This window comes from Triticum dicoccoides, chromosome 7A, assembly GCF_002162155.2.
Source record: "Triticum dicoccoides isolate Atlit2015 ecotype Zavitan chromosome 7A, WEW_v2.0, whole genome shotgun sequence".
Taxonomy (NCBI): domain Eukaryota; kingdom Viridiplantae; phylum Streptophyta; class Magnoliopsida; order Poales; family Poaceae; genus Triticum; species Triticum dicoccoides.
The window spans coordinates 696,705,165-696,712,202 of record NC_041392.1 but is presented as its reverse complement, the minus strand read 5'-3'; positions in this window follow the sequence as shown (position 1 = coordinate 696,712,202).

Here is a 7,038-nt window from a genome sequence, read left to right as displayed (position 1 = left end):
CGAACGAACTTGTCCGCAATCTTCTTAGGCGCTAATGGTTTGCCATTAGGTTTTATTGCCTCGATATTATACTTTACGCCCTCCTTCAACTTTTTGTTCGGGCCTCGTTTCGTCCTGTTGCCTGAAGATTTGCTCGATCCGGATGGCTGAAAGAAGAAAGATCGATTCGTTAATATATCTTCAACTCATTTAGAACATGTGATGATCACCAGATGCCTGCTTATATAAATATATATACCTCTCCGGTGTTGTCATAATCGTAGTTCATGACTTCATCAATTCGGTCGTCGCGATCGAATATCATATCACCCTCTCTGGTGTTGTTTAGAAATTCAGAGCCGTCATAATCTTCTTCATTCTGATCATCATCTGGCCCGTGTATTATATCGAACATGGTCTGTTCTCCCTCTCTGTCGGTATTGTCCGCCATAGCTTTTATTTAACTATGCCAAAAGAAATATAAAACAATTTAGTATTCAAATTACATCGTCTCGAATAATAGATATAATCTCGAATACATCGTCTCGAATAATAGATATAATCTCGAATACATCGTCTCGAATAATAGATATAATCTCGAATACATCGTCTAGAATAATAGATATAATCTCGAATACATCGTCTCGAATAATATATAATCTCGAATACATCGTCTTGAATATTATATATCGAGTACATCACTGGCTAGGTAGCTAATAAAGATCGAATACTACAGAAGAATTTAGGACACTCGCGGTTCCTGCGGCGTGGGCGGTGGACACCCAAAGAGAAGGAACCCTCACAGGATCATAGCTGGAGTGAGGTCCCTGAAGAAACTGCCAGGTATTGGAGAATCTGCCGCCCTCTAACGCAACCATGTAGCGATGGACGTGCTCGTCCTCCTCCCTGACACGGCCACGTACCACCTCCGGCGGGGCCGGCTCCCTGACCGAAACTGGCCCACGCGAACGCCACCAAATGAGATCAGGGTCGACGACGGGACCCGGGGCCGGGTTCCTCATCAAGCGGCGCGCCCCTCCAGGCAACACCTCCCAGTGCCAGCCCGGCGGAGCCCAGTCCCGGACATGGGTCAGTCGGACGTCGTCGCGGACGGGTCGACAGCGAGGATGCGGGCCGGGCATCGTCGAGAACAAATACTAGCTATATGCCCGTAAAAAGTAATATTTTTTTAATGATTGGATTTTGATAACTAAAATTTCTAACATTTCTATATAACTAACATTTCTATAACATTTCTAATATTTCTAAAACTAAAAAAAAAGAAAAATTTCTAACTTTTTTTATAACTATTTCTATAACTAAAAAACAAAAAAAATTCTAACAATTCTAACTTTTTTATAACTATTTCTATAACTAAAAAACAGAAAAATTTCTAACAATTCTAACATTTCTAACTATTCTAACAATTCTAACATTTCTAACTATTCTAACAATTCTAACATTTCTAACTATTTCTAAAAAACAGAAAAATTTCTAACAATTTCTAAAAAACAGAAAAATTTCTAACTATTTGTATAACTAAAAAACAAAAAATGTATGTGTGTGTGTGTGTGCACGCTCACCGGCGAGGCGAGAGGCGACGGGGGGCGGCGACGGGGACGGCGACGGGCGCGGCGACGATGGGGATGATGACGACGGGGACAGGGACGGAGCGGCGATGACGGGGACGGGGACGTACGGGCCGGGGCGGCGACGACGACGGGGACGTACGGGGCGGCGACGACAGGGACGGGGACGACGCGAGACGGGCCGGGACGGGGCGACGGTAACGACGGGGACGACGGGGACGGGGACGACGAGGCGGCGACGACGGGGACAGGGCAGCGATGGGGGCGGCGACGAGGGATGGAGACGTACGGGGGCGGCGGGCGACGGTGCAGAGGAGAAGAAGCAGATGAGAAACTGAAATTTTTGTAAGTGTTGTTTATATAGGAGGGGCCTTTAGTACCGGTTGGAGCCACCAACCGGTACTAAAGGCCTGTTTTGGCCAGGCCAAGCGGCGGGAAGCGATCCCCTTTAGTACCGGGTGGTGGCTCCAACCGGTACTAAAGGCCCCCCCTTTAGTACCAGTTGGTGCCACGACCCGGTACTAAAGGGGGTGCGCTGGCGCAGGTGCGGTGCGGCAAGTTTAGTCCCACCTCGCTAGCCGAGGGGCGACTGCACTGGTTTATAAACCCCCGTGCGGTAGCTCTCTCGAGCTACTCTCCAAAGCAGGCCTACTAGGCCTACATGTTCTGTGCTGCCCTGTTGGCCTACTGGGCCTTTGCGGGCCTGCATCCTAGCCCAACAACAGGTTGGGTTTCTAGTCGTATGCCGGCCGCTCTGGCCTAGTAGGCGGGCTTTTTTTATTTTTTTGCTTTATTTATTTTTGAGTTGTTTTTTCTGTGTATTTAGAGTTTCTTTGTGAATATTTTTGCTTTAGGTACAAAAAATTACAAACTTTCTGTTAGTGCCCGTAGTTTTCAAATTTAAATAGTTTAAATTTTGAATTATTTGAAATTAGTGTGAATCACTAGTTTGTGAATAACTTAACTTTAAAAATCAGTAAAGACATGAAAGAATTTGTTTGCACATAAAATTTCTTCGCGTTTCAAATGCCAAAACACATAATTAACTACCCTAACTATTACAGAGATTCCCTTCTGGGTGTGAAACACAGAAGAAAGTGATGATAGTGAAGCCGATCACATCCCAGATCTTTGGGTGTGAAACTTTTTTCTTCGCGTGTGTCCCTTTGCGCCGTAGCCATGGAAAATCTTCATCATTTAACTGGATCCTCGGGTCAATATTCACTGTGAATGGAGCAATTTCATCAAACTTTTCATAATCTCTTGACATGTCTGTCTTGTCATCCACTCCCACGATGTTTCTCTTCCCAGAAAGAACTATGTGCCGCTTTGGCTCATCGTACGATGCATTCGCTTCCTTATCTTTTCTTTTTCTCGGCTTGATAGACATGTCCTTCACATAGAAAACCTATGCCACATCATTGGCTAGGACGAATGGTTCGTCTGCATACGCAAGATTGTTGAGATCCACTGTTGTCATTCCGTACTGGGGGTCTTTCGTTACCCCGCCTCGTGTCATATTGACCCATTTGCACCAAAACAAAGGAACCTTCAAACCACGTCGATAGTCAAGTTCCCATATGTCCTGTATATAACCATAATATGTTTCCTTTCCCGTCTTGGTTTCTGCATCAAAGCGGACACCACTGTTTTGGTTGGTGCTCTTCTTATCTTGGGCGATCATGTAAAATGTATTACCATTTATCTCGTACCCTTTGAAAGTCATTATATTCGAAGATGGTAACTGGGACAACAAGTATAGGTCATCTTCAATAGAGGCATCATGCATGGTACGTGTCTGCAACCAGCTGGCGAAACTCCTGGTTTGTTCACGTGTAATCCAGTCATCAAACCGCTCCGGGTGTTTGGAGTGTAGCAAATTCTTGTGTTCATCCATATACGGAGCCACCAAGGCGGAATTCTGTAGAACTGTGTAGTGTGCTTCAGTGAGAGAATGTCCGTCCATACATATTATTTTTTCCCCTCCTAGCGTGCCTTTTCCATCCAGTCTGCCCTTATGCCGCGATTCAGGAACACCAATCGGCTTAAGGTCAGGAATAAAGTCAATACAAAACTCAATGACCTCCTCATTTTCATGGCCCTTGGAGATGCTTCCTTATGGCCTAGCACGGTTATGAACATATTGAAGGAAATATGCCCTAGAGGCAATAATAAAGTTATTATTTATTTCCTTACTTCATGATAAATGTTTATTATTCATTCTAGAATTGTATTAACCGGAAACATAATACATGTGCAAATACATAGACAAACAGAGTGTCACTAGTATGCCTCTACTTGACTAGCTCGTTGAATCAAAGATGGTTAAGTTTCCTAACCATAGACATGAGTTGTCATTTAATTAACGGGGTCACATCATTAGAGAATGATGTGATTGACTTGACCCATTCCGTTAGCATAGCACTTGATCATTTAGTTTGTTGCTATTGCTTTCTTCATGACTTATACATGTTCCTATGACTATGAGATTATGCAACTCCTGTTTACCGGAGGAACACTTTGTGTGCCACCAAACGTCACAACGTAACTGGGTGATTATAAAGGTGCTCTACAGGTGTCTCCGAAGGTACTTGTTGGGTTGGCGTATTTCGAGATTAGGATTTGTCATCCGATTGTCGGAGAGGTATCTCTAGGCCCACTCGGTAATGCACATCACTATAAGCCTAGCAAGCATTGCAACTAATGAGTTAGTTATGGGATGATGTGTTACAGAACGAGTAAAGAGACTTGCCGGTAACGAGATTGAACTAGGTATTGAGATACCGACGATCGAATCTCGGGCAAGTAACATACCGATGACAAAGGGAACAACGTATGTTGTTATGCGGTTTGACCGATAAAGATCTTCGTAGAATATGTAGGAGCCAATATGAGCATCCAGGTTCCGCTATTGGTTATTGACCGAAGACGTGTCTCGGTCATGTCTACATAGTTCTCGAACCCATAGGGTCCGCACGCTTAAAGTTCGATGACGGTTATATTATGAGTTTATGTGTTTTGATGTACCGAAGGAGTGAGGAGTCCCGGATGAGATTGGGGACATGACGAGGAGTCTCGAAATGGTCGAGACGTAAAGATCGATATATTGGATGACTATATTCGGACATCGGAAAGGTTCCGAGTGATTCGGGTATTTTCGGGAGTAACGGAGAGTTACGGGAATTCGTATTGGACCTTAATGGGCCATACGAGAAAGGAGAGAAAGGCCTGAAAGGTTGGCCGCACCTCTCCCCATGGGCTGGTCCGAATTGGACTAGGGAGGGGGGCGCCCCCTTCCTTCCTTCTCCTTTTCCCTTCCCTTTCCTTCCCTCCTACTCCTACTACTTGGAAGGGCTCCTAGTTCTACTAGGAAAGGGGGAATGCTACTCCCGGTGGGAGTAGGACTCCCCTAGGGTGCGCCATAGAGAGGGCCGGCCCTCCCCCTCCTCCACTCCTTCATATACGGGGGCAGGGGGCACCCCAAAGACACAACAATTGATCTCTTGATCTCTTAGCCGTGTGCGGTGCCCCCCTCCACCATAATCCACCTCGGTCATATCGTAGCGGTGCTTATGCGAAACCCTGCGTCGGTAGAACATCATCATCGTCACCACGCCGTCGTGCTGACGAAACTCTTCCTCAACACTCGGATGGATCGGAGTTCGAGGGACGTCATCGAGTTGAACGTGTGCAGAATTCGGAGGTGCCGTGTGTTCGGTACTTGATCGGTCGGATCATGAAGACGTACGACTACATCAACCGCGTTGTGCTAACGCTTCCGCTTTCGGTCTACGAGGGTACGTGGACAACACTCTCCCCTCTCGTTGCTATGCATCACCATGATCTTGCGTGTGCGTAGAATTTTTTTTGAAATTACTACGTTCCCCAACAGTGGTATCAGAGCCAGGTTTTATGCGTTGATGTAATATGCACGAGTAGAACACAAGTGAGTTGTGGGCGATATAAGTCATATTGCTTACCAGCATGTCACACTTTGGTTCGGCGGTATTGTTGGATGAAGCGGCCCGAACCGACATTACGCGTACGCTTACGCGAGACTGGTTCTACCGACATGCTTTGCACACAGGTGGCTGGCGGGTGTCAGTTTCTCCAACTTTAGTTGAACCGAGTGTGGCTACGCCCGGTCCTTGCGAAGGTTAAAACAGCACCAACTTGACAAACTATCGTTGTGGTTTTGATGCGTAGGTAAGAACGGTTCTTGCTCAGCCCGTAGCAGCCACGTAAAACTTGCAACAACAAAGTAGAGGACGTCTAACTTGTTTTTGCAGGGCATGTTGTGATGTGATATGGTCAAGATGTGATGAGATATAAGTTGTTGTATGAGATGATCATGTTTTGTTGAAGTTATCGGCAACTGGCAAAAGCCTTATGGTTATCTCTCTATTGCATAAGATGCAAGCGCCAAATAATTGCTTTACTTTATCGCTATGCGATAGCAATAGTTGCAAGAGCAATTGTTGGCGAGACAACCATGTGACGACACATTGATATAGATCAAGATGATGGAGATCATGGTGTCATGCCGGTGACGATGGAGATCATAACGATGCTTTGGAGATGGAGATCAAAGGCACAAGATGATGATGGCCATATCATGTCACATATTTTGATTGCATGTGATGTTTATCTTTTATACATCTTATTTTGCTTAGTTCGACGGTAGCTTTATAAGATGATCTCTCACTAATTATCAAGGTACAAGTGTTCTCCCTGAGTATGCACCGTTGCGAAAGTTCTTCGTGCTGAGACACCACATGATGATCGGGTGTGATAGGCTCTACGTTCAAATACAACAGGTGCAAAACAGTTGCACGCGCGGAATACTTAGGTTAAACTTGACGAGCCTAGCATATAACAGATATGGCCTCGGAACACGGAGACCGAAAGGTCGAGCGTGAATCGTATAGTAGATATGATCAACATAGTGATGTTCACCATTGAAACTACTCCATCTCACGTGATGATCGGACATGGTTTAGTTGATATGGATCATGTGATCACTTAGAAGATTAGAGGGATGTCTGTCTAAGTGGGAGTTCTTAAGTAATATGATTAATTGAACTTTAATTTATCATGAACTTAGTCCTGGTAGTATTAGCATATCTATGTTGTAGATCAATAGCTCGTGTTTCGCTCCCCTGTTTTATTTTTGATATGTTCCTAGAGAAAATTAAGTTGAAAGATGTTAGTAGCAATGATGCGGATTGGATCCGTTATCTGAGGATTATCCTCATTGCTGCACAGAAGAATTATGTCCTTAATGCACCGCTAGGTGACAGACCTATTGCAGGAGCAGATGCAGACGTTATGAACGTTTGGCTAGCTCAATATGATGACTACTTGATAGTTTAGTGCACCATGCTTAAACAGCTTAGAATCGGGACTTCAAAGACGTTTTGAACGTCATGGACCATATGAGATGTTCCAGGAGTTGAAGTTAATATTTCAA